This window comes from Protopterus annectens, chromosome 3.part1 (assembly GCF_019279795.1).
Source record: "Protopterus annectens isolate FY-2018-M chromosome 3.part1, PAN1.0, whole genome shotgun sequence".
Lineage (NCBI taxonomy): Eukaryota > Metazoa > Chordata > Ceratodontiformes > Protopteridae > Protopterus > Protopterus annectens.
This window is the reverse complement of record NC_056732.1, coordinates 578,329,908-578,340,677: the sequence shown is the minus strand read 5'-3', so window position 1 is coordinate 578,340,677 and position 10,770 is coordinate 578,329,908. Positions and strand designations below refer to the sequence as shown.

At 40.4% G+C, this 10,770-nt stretch overlaps 1 long non-coding RNA gene across 2 annotated transcripts in view; it reads right to left on the bottom strand.

The window, feature by feature from the left end:
• Positions 1-8,342: 8,342 nt before the first annotated feature.
• LOC122798210 overlaps positions 8,343-10,770 on the bottom strand; it is a 330,520-nt gene continuing 328,092 nt past the window's right edge. For both annotated transcript variants that reach the window (XR_006364230.1, XR_006364229.1), the window contains exon 3: positions 8,343-8,430. This is a non-coding gene — a long non-coding RNA (uncharacterized LOC122798210). The remainder of the gene's footprint in view (positions 8,431-10,770) is intronic.

Sequence of the window (10,770 nt, the reverse complement as noted above, 5' to 3'; positions counted from 1 at the left end):
CGGGTTTGAGAAAAATAAAAACTGCCCTCAGAAGCCGGTGCCTGCTCAGCAGCTCTGGACCCATCCAAGGTAGAGACACCCGCAGGTTCCATAGTTGATGAAGAGTCTTGTGGCATACCAGACTATGAATGGGTCTCAGTAGAGGCCTGGGAATCCACTGAAGCAGGCATCAGGCTCACTGAGTACCGGCGGACTGGCAACTAGCTTAACGGAAGCATCGTTGGCAGTTTTGGACCTATGCGGTCTGTCTTTATCTTTACGTTTTTTCAGAATATCAGTAGTCTGATGGCTTACCGAAGCCATTTCAGAATATGGAGATGGAGAGCGAAAGAATTTAGCAACAAAGAGAGCCCAATGACAAATAGCTTGGGCATTAAATAAGGCACAAAACTGACAGAGAGGGATGTCGTGATCTGGGCCTAAACAGGTGATGCAGTAAGAATGAAAATCTCTGTGAGGTATTTGCTTTCCACAGATAAGACAACAGTTAACTTTTTCTGACATCAGTTAGAGCAAGAAAAAAGGATCCCCAACAGGGTACTTAGCTTTAGAAGACTTCAGGATTATTAAATTTGTAAACAAAAATTCAGGTAGCAGCCGACCTGCACTTGCGAACTGCTTCTGCTTCAGGCTCCTCGGCAAAAAAGACTAATGTAATGGCATCGGCTGCCTGTTTTTATACCCCTGACATCAGTCCTGGAGCGACAGCATCTGACACAGAAATACTAAGTCTCTGGTATTCGGGCAGACTGAGGGCTACCTGCAGGCAGATAACCCGAGTGTGATGACTGTAACAGTGAAACACAAAGAACATCGTAGAAGCTTGCTTTTAAGTACCGTATAAACTGTCTATCAAATGCTGAGAGACAGTATCAGACTAAGCAATTGTTCCCAGCATGTGCTGAAACTGTGGACTTGGAGTTACTACATCAGGTAAATGTTTGTGCTGTTTTGATTTCATGCCTGTTACACTCAAAAGAAACCAGTCCCAGTTCCCATTTGTTTTCCTGAACTGAAGCAACCTGAATTATGTCCGAAATGTTAAAGTGAGGCAGTCTGTGTATTGCCTACCTGACAAAAGCTTGCTGTGTTGTGCCTGAATAAAAATTTCATTACACCATTTAAAATACATGAACTTATGGTCTTATCTGCTGTGACTGAATTGCAGATAGAAGTTATTAGTAGAAACTATCACGATGCTCAAAACAAACTTTCTGGGACTTTTACAAGCCTAGCCATGTCAAAACCCTAACAACCTTATTGACCCAATTTAGATGGTCATTGTTTGAAGAGAGATACTGTGATTAGTACTGACTGCCCCTGTCCATGAGGGACATAGGTACCACCCCCGGGATAAATTTAAAGTCACCCATTTAGTTGTCAAGGTTGCACTTGAATAGGGTCATTGAGGAGCTCTGCTTCACATGGAGTGGGAGCTTGTTCCAGAGGAGTGGTAATTACTGGGAGATATATCTGTCTCTCCAGCATGATCTGTTCATTTCACAGGCTAGGTTGAGATCTCTGGAGTGAGTTATTGTTGTCCCATATGATTTGCAGATGTCCAGCAATTCCATTAGGGTAGGGTCCAAGGCTGCTCTGTAGGTCAGGCACAAGTCGCCACTCAGTAGCCTGTATTGTACAGAGTACAGTGGCAGGGCTTTTAGTCTTTCCATGTATGTCATGTTTTGGAGGCCCTGGATTCTCTTGGTGAGAATCCTCTGTAGTCTCTCCAATTGCTGCAAGTGTCTGGTGAGGTATATACAGAAGGGAGCACTGTACTCAACTAGTGGTCTGATAAGGGTAGAGTACAGAGGAGCTATAACCTCCTTGGGTCTTGGATGAAATGCCCTTACTTATGAGATGCAGAATGTAGAATGTTTCTGTTACCACCACAGACACACGATGATCGAAGTTTAGATTGCTATCAACCTGTGTTCCCAAGTCTCACACCACTGAGATTGTACTTAGAGGCGTTCTTTCTATATCATAATTAGCAGGGACTACTTCTTTGCCAAAGGGGATGATGAGGCATTTTTTTGCATAAGTTTTACTCCGTGAGTTTGGCACCAATCATTTGTCTGGATCAGCCCTTTTATATGTTAACATTGTTGGGGACTCTAATTGCACCTAGTTCACAGTCATCTGTAAACTTAGTAAGAGACAGGCCCATCTACCTTCACCTGAACTTCAGATAAACAGATTCCAAACAGTAGCGGGACCAGGACAGATCCTTGCTGTAGCCCGCTGGTAACTGGCCTACTGGTGGAGGTGGACTCCCCAATTTTGAGAGTGTACATTCCATTAGTGAGCCAGTTTGCTACCCATCTAGTATTCTATGGGTAGATCCCAAGTTGGAAGAGCTTCTCCACAATACCCGAATGTGGGATTGTGATAAAAGCCTTGGCAAAATCAAGATAGGTTGTATGTACCATTTTGCCCTCATCCAGGGCTTTGGTGACATTCTCAAAGAAGTCCACCAGGTTTAATAATCAAGATCTACCCTTGAAGTCAAACCGGTTCAGGTCAGGAGTTTGAAGCTCGCTTATGTCCTTGTGGATAAGGTCCATGATGATTCTTTCCATGAACTTGAAGATAAAGCTGGTTAGGTTTATGGGTCTATAGCTCCAGAGTCAGTTGATGGATCTCCTTTGTCCGAGGGGATTACTGTTGCTGTTCTCCAGTCTGCCAGGACAAAGCCTATTTTCAAGCGATGGTTGAAGACAATGCCGAAGGGTTCTGCTAGGTCTTGTTTTAGACTGTTGAGTAGGTAGCCTGGGATGTTTTCTGGTCCTAAAGATGCTATGTTTTTGGCCTTGGAGAGAGCTTGCATGACTTGTTCTTTGGAGGTACTCAGTAGAGGACTGGTGTTGGGAATTATTTGGGGTATGCTAGGTGGGGACGGGGGGGTGGGGTGAAGTTTTCACCAAATCTGTCGGTTAGCAGGTTGACAATTTCCTCAAGTTCAGTGTGAGTGGTACAGTTTACTATAATTTCAGCACACACCTGGGCATTCCCTCTTAGGTTACGGATATAGGTAAAGAATGCCTTATAATTGTCTTTAGCTAGGGATGCTAAATTCGTAGCTAGCCTTAGAGGACTTAAGACATCCGATTTGCTTGTTCAAGCTGTAGAGGGTATTCTTCCTCTGTTGGGCTAGTTCCCTCCTGTTCTTAGATATCAGCTTCTTTCTTTTATTGTACAACTTATTTATACTTGCATTCCACCGGGGTGGCTTGTTCTTTTAGGGAGATCTAGTTCTGTTCCTGTTATATAAGGCTGAGTCAATGCATTTGTTTAATTGGCTATATATGGCAATTGTGTATTGCTTGGCATAGGAGACATTGTTGTCTATGTTGGCAGAGGTTTTGAAACTTCTTATACCATCACTTAGTAAGCAATAAGTTGCTTTGGAGAAATTTTTTCAGCTTTTGTTTTTTAACTCCTGTGGGTGTGTCAGGTTTGATGTTTACTTCAAACAAGACAGACTTATGGTCTGACCTTACTAGGGAGGGCAACATACAGGGGGTAGTGCAGTGACTCCCCATGTTGGTAAGCACTAGGTCCAGGAGATCTGAGCCCCTTGTGGGGGGGTCCGGACTAACTGTTCCAGGCAATTTGAACTGAATTCAAGTCCAGGAACCTCGTAGCAATCTTGTTTGTGCTCGTGTAGGTCTCCCCTTCTCTTGATTCATGGTGGGGGTCTTGTAGCTAGCGATGCCATAGAAGGGTGTTTTTCCTATAGTTAATTGGACCTGGAGTAGCTCCAGAGAATCACACCTTTTGTCAGTCTTGAGGTATATTTGAATTTGATAAATATGGATACACCTCCACCTTTGGTTCTTTCACACCTGTTTTGGGGTCTGAATGTGTGAAAGGCATTGCAGCATTGTACGGTCGGGGTGCTCTCAGCAGCCTTGAACCAAGTGTCTGTGACTACACAAACATCAGTTTCTTCCAAGGTGAGAAGTGTACTTGCAGAGTCTCTTTCTGGCACAGGTGATTGACTCTAGTGGCAAAGTGAATCTCTGTCCATCTCCAGGAAGGGTGAACCTAACCAGGGATGTGGGGGGCAGGAGCAACTAACATGGTGATGGAGAAAACTGTACAATGAACCAGGGCTCTAGGAAGAACTGCACAAGTCTCTTTGGATGACAGAGAGAACAACAATAAAATGGTCCCTTCAGGGAAACACATTTATTAATATGGTTACGGAAGGAGACACTCCATGGTCAAAGGAAGGTATGGAAAGAACAAATATTTCCCTCAGAAATCTTTGACAAGTGTTGGAAGTAGCTTAGAACCATCTTCAGTATCTGTGAAGAACTTTCATAATGGGAAAGAACTGGAAGAGGCAGGAGGAAAGCAATCCATCATGGGGCAGTGGCGGAGTTATCTACCTGACAAAGTTTTATATAGCAACTGATCCCAACACCCTTGGCTAAAGTCCTAACAATTCTTGCAGCTACAGCTCTACAATAGCTGAATAAAGGATACCTCAGACACTCCCAGTGATGTAGGCTTCATAAGCAGCCAAGACAGTGATGGGGGTAGTTAATACAACTGGCACCTGACATTCCACATCAGAATAAAGTTCAGTGCTGAAATGTTAACTCCTAATAGAGATATCAGCTCTTGAGACAGGAACAAATACTCTCTGCACAGCACCTAAGGTAGTAAGTATGCATTTACTGGCTTCCACTACATCTATTGGGTATTACATAACACACACAGTAACCTCCCCCCCAAAAAATTGGTCCCAGTTGCAAATAGGATTACATCATCTCTTTAGGTCATAAGACATTAGCACTATTCGAACAACAGAAAGCACACTGGTACCCTTTGACTAGGACCAAGTAGGGTCCAGACTTTAAGATACCCATGAAGAAAAAGAAACATTTTATTCATTCCACAGTTAACCATTTAATCCACTTCAGGGACCCGGAGGAAATGCAGTCTCAGCACGCAACGAGCATATGGCAGAGAAACTCATCCGGAATGGGATATCAACCTGATGCAAGTGACACACACACAGGCAATTTAGAAGATTGACATTTTAACCAGGGCATGTTTCTGGGATGCAGGAGGAAACTTATCAAATTCAGAATTATACAAATATGTAAATATTTAATTTAGTTAACAAATGAAGATTATAACCTCAGTTACAATGTTACAAAACCAGCTAAGCTCAGAGGGAACCCTTAAGGAAAAATGCCATTTGCTTATACAGAATTTCAAAGCAGTATGCACAGTGAGAAGCAATATACAGAATTATCAAGGTCTTAGTGAACTTGTTATACATTTAGTATTAGTTAATGACCATTTAAAATAAAAATAATTAATCAAACTTGGCACTAGTACCCTGCCTCTTTAAGGGCAGCTGTACACTCTTCAGTGAAATTCAACCAGGCAAACAATTGACAGTGTACAAGAACCACAAGAAAGCCAATTTAAATGCCAAGATTATTATGCAGCAACAGAGAATGAATGTGAACAAGAAACCATGGGAGAATATACAGCTGACCATTTAAATGAAAATGCAATACAAACTAATGCTTAAGATGATGCTCACTTCTATAAGTGTAAAGTGGACAGTTCTAAGTACATAGTTAACTGATGATTTTCATCAGCTTGTACAACACAGTGCTGAGCTGAAATTTGTATAGTTACTGACCATTATCTTCATTTCAGTAGGTACCCTGGGAGTAACTGTAAAGGTAAGCTATCCTACATATAATGTTTCAGAAGCCACACAGACCAAGTGCAAATCAGAAGTATCAGTATGTAACTTGCTTCACTGGCAGTTGAGGAAGCACTCATACTTATGATAAAAGCAGTATAGTTAGGGAGTACTGGGCAAATGTGATTTGTTGAGTAGTTCTATTATGGCACAACTTCTAATGCCAAGAAAAACATTTAATTTCCATCACTGTACATAGAAATCATAAAAAAAAAGAAGAAATTCAACTTCCCAAATTTTCATTTATAACAAGCAGTTGCTACTATATACATCAGATTATGCATACGGAATCGGAAAGTTATACAGCGGTCACAGAAATGTATTATTTCCTCATGTAGTAACTGAAGAGCTGTGTGAACACTGCTGCATGAAAATGGCAATGAATAGCTCGTCTCTGAATTTATACAACATGGACTTTTATTAGCAATTGTTTGGAAACAGAGTACTTCTGCTATGACAGTATGTACGTTCACTACCTAATTTAAGTCTGCAGAGCAGCACACTTCACTACAAAATGACAGACAGTTTAATAGACTATTAATCAGCTTAGGATTTCCAAGCGAGATGTAAAAAACACAAAACTGGTAAAATTATATGAGCAGCAAAATCTTCACAAATGTAAAGGAACGCCAGCTACTACAATTTAATTTACCAACTATGTCTAAAATGTAGTGATTTGCATTTATATGCGTTGTCATTAAACAGAAAAGTTATAGTCTGCAAGTAGCTCACTTTGGCTTAAGTTTTGAATGCTTACTTTCAAAGCAAATGCTGATGTTAGCACAGCATAGGTTTCTTTTAAGCAAAATGTTTAAGAACACAAGAGAAATTTTCCCACTTCTAATGGCGTCCTAATAAGGCTGAAACACATGCATAACTTGAACGGTCCTGCTTGCCTGCCTGAGTGCATTAAAGACTTGCATAGCCTTGTGGATTTCTTCAGTCAGCGTGCTGAAACATTATTTTTCAGCAGATATTTGCATACATCCAATGATGTCTTAATAAAGGGAGGTTTAAAATATTTTTGTACATCTTTCCTTCAGCCAGTCTATTTATGCTTAGGTCCTATGTACTACTGCTACAGACTTTTACTTTATTTTTTCACTCAGATATCCAAAGATTTTATTAAGGCTAAATCCTCCCTCGGCTTGACTTTTCTTTTGACTGCCAACAGGCCCATGAAAGAGTCACTGCCTTACTGTCTTTTGTCCTCTAGGTTATGCATTCAGCCAGCCATCATTAGAATCAGTGGACAGAATCAAAATGAGTCAGCATGAAGCTGTCTCAACTAAGGGCTTAGTGACTAGTACCTGGAGGGGCTATAATTAGTATGATAGTACCTCTGCAATCCAGGTCTTCTAGTAGCTAAATCATGCATCTAAAAAGGCAGTCAAGAAGTACAAACCATGTACCTGAGTCACTTTTTGATTAAGTTACTCTCAAGTCTCAACAAATTCTAGTGGGAACCCTTTAAAACTGCAAGCAAAGCAAAATGAAAGCCTAGCTCCCAATGATTCTATGACTGCAAGATATAATGCTTAAGAAAAAGCAGCACTTCTAACCCCACAGACACCTGTGGGAGGATGGCATAATGGTTAGGGTGTTTACCTTGAAGACACGAGGTACAGGGTTTGATTCTCACATAGGGTAATTGACTAGGCTTAAAATGGCCCACAAGGGCAGTTAGCATAGTACTAATCTATGAACCTGTCACCAATGCCTGATGCAAACACTCCTCCACTTTCAAAGACTCAACTAGAAAAGGCAACTTAGTAGTTGTGCTTAATCTCCTAAATGCTAATCAACTACATCCAGAGTTTTGTAAAATCAGTGCTACTTAAACAGTCTTCCCCCAGGTCACATGTGAAACCTCTTCACTATAACAGTCTTGTACTGTCCATTCAGTATTCAGCCTTAGCCATACCATTTCCATAGGTAGTCATTAAGCACATAGTTAAGGAAACCATCGAAGAACCTAGTCCACTTTCCCAAATGCCCCATAGCAATCTGGTTAAGTGGCTTGCTCAGAGTCACACAATTGGCAAATGGAGGTGGGGGAATAAAACCTGGGATTACAGGAAGCAGCTCGTTTATAGCACACAACTTCAAACTTCAATGATAACTGCCAGCCAAGACCTCTTCTGCAATTGAAATGATTTCCTGCTTTCATGGCCTGGTCAAGAATTTTTGAAAAAAAAAACCTGCAATAAAACAACTCTAAAATAAATGTTAGACAATGGGCAGAACCAAAAGGGGTTTGGTTAGAGGCACAGAACCATAATAGTCATATGGCTAGTTCTCAACCATTTCTTTATTTGTATTTGTTGATAAGGGTAGTCCATCTATACATATTCCTTTTTTAGCAGAGGCCTGGGGAAAAAAGCCCCATAGAAAAAAAACACATTTGGAAACATTCATTTATTCACTGATTAACTGCTTGATCAAAGTCGGGGTTGCAGGATGCCATAGTCTATCTCACCATTCAATGTGTGCAAGGTAAACAGAAGTTAACACTGTCCAAGGTGCACCATCCCATCACATGAAGGATACACACATGGCAGACAAACCAAGAGCAACTTTTAAGGATTGAAAATTTACCTGCACCACGTCTTTCAAGTGTGGAGGGAAACTGGCACACCGTGCAAAACCCCACATGAAATTAGGACATATGTGCAGACTCGGAAAAGAAGACACTATATAAAAGAATCAAATTTTATAATAAAATTCTAAGCAAGATATGATATAGTTAAAATCAGACAGCATATCCAGAACGTATTACACTATTAAACTGTATCCTAGTTGTTTACTATATACTGCCAAGTTAGCAACTAGATTTGCTCCTGTGGAAAAAAAAAACAGTATAAACAACAACATTTATACATTTTACACAGGTAAACAAGCTTTCAGAGATTTTATAATTATAAACTGCATAAGTCACTGTCTGTGCTATAGTACAGGCATTGTGCTAAACAAGATGAGAATTGTAAAACTGCAAAAGGATGAAGCTTGTGGTGATGGCAAAGGGATAAAGCCTTGACTACGGCCCAGACAGTCAGAGTACAACTAGTGGCTTTGGTAGCTGACAGTGAAGGCAGGGGATTGGATTGTGTACATCCTGGGAGAGGAATGGCTCCTGCAAACTCATGATGTTGCTCCGATGACAGGGCCCCAGCTAGGCAGCTGAGAGCTGTCACAATTCAAGGTATGTGCATCCAAACCAGTCAAGGTAGCACCTGTTGGTGCATGTATTGTCGCACACATTCATAAGCAAAGGGGAATAGGTGGCCCTACACTGCCCCAAGTGCTTATGTCACCATCATGGGTGGAGTTAAATTACTCATTGCCAGGATGCCAGTGAGAGCATAAAGCATCTTCATAGTTGACTAGACGATGTACACTCTTGGAAAGTGTTAAGTCTGATTAAGGGAAGCTGGATGGTTTGCAGGCATGGGGTTAAATATATATATATATTTATGCATGTATGTATGTATGTATACATGGCAACAAAGAACAAAGACTATGGTGTAGGTAAACCAGTCCTCCAAAAAAGAAATCATACAATGTCACAGTCAAAGGAGGCAGCAGAACACAGCAGCAAAATTCAAGAATTTAATCCCAGAACAAACAGGAGAACAAACAGTAAGTGCTTTCGTAGCAGCAGCTGCTTCATCAGAGAAATAAAGATCCAAACTGTAGTACTTTTAAACAGCAAAGCAGCCAATTAGCATGCAAAACAATTAGGAATTAACAAGAGCCCTTAAAGTCACACCAAAAAATGCAGCTCAAAGCTCATTGTATAAATACAAAAACATTTCATTCATAAAAACATATAAAGCATTTCATTCAACAGCCAAAAAATGCAGCTCAGAACTCATTATATAAACATGAAAACATTTCATACTTAAAAGCATATAGAACATTTCATTCCTAAAAACATTAAAAAAAATACTGAACATAATTAATCTCTATCTGGCTAAGGGCCTATTCATTAAAACTGGTTTAATAGAAAATGTATCATTGAGGCCTTTCCCCATATTAGCTTTCATTCTAATAATCCAGTTAAATTATTTGCTTTCTACCTTAGTTCTATAAATAATTTATATCACTCCACATTGACTGTTTCAACAACCATAAGCTTAAAATTGTGCTGAGCACCTAGTAACATGATGTGCTTAGATAAAGCATTAGTCTCAGCTCTCCTGGAGATATCATACTGATGCGCTCTCATCCTGTCTCGTAGCCTGCGTGTTGTCATCCCAATGTAGAAACAGTAACAAACCGTGCAGTAGGTTAAATAAACCAAATTCACTGTGTTACAGTTAGCTCTGGCTCTGAAAAACATATTTTTATGCATATCTGGGTGTTCAAATGCAGCACTACTGTCAATCAAATGACAGTAGTTACATGCCCAACAAGGAAATGTACCAATATTAAGCTGTGTATCAGTACTGGAGTTAAACTTTGGATAACATAGCAATTTCTTAAGTGATCTCTTATTCTTATACATATAGCTCGGGGCTTCTCCTACTATTGATTCCACTCTCTCATTAGATCTAAGTATATCACAGTGTTTAGTATAGATGTCCTTCAACAATCTCATGTTGCTGGCATAAGTAACTGGTAGTCTCAGTTTACAGTTGGACACTTTCTGTTTGCAAAATTGAGTGGGTGAAGAGAAATATGGCTTACCTTCCTGAGTTCTAGATGTATATGCTCGAGCTGTAACCGAGCTGATTTCTTTCTTATTATAACCCCTCTCAAGGAATCGCTGTTCCATATGTTTCAATTCACAAGAGAAGGTGGAGTCACCTGCTGTCAATCTGGATGTTCTTAACATCTGTGCTGTCACAACATTATTAAAAATGTGCCCAGAATGTATACTCTGTCTCTGGACAAACGTATTTGTATCGTAACTTTTCCTATAGATTTTAGAAGTAAAAGCGCCATCAAGTCCTCTGGTAATCCTAACATCAACAAAAGCCATACTTACAGTAGAGCTACTGGCCATCAAACTAAGAATGTCAGTACTACTG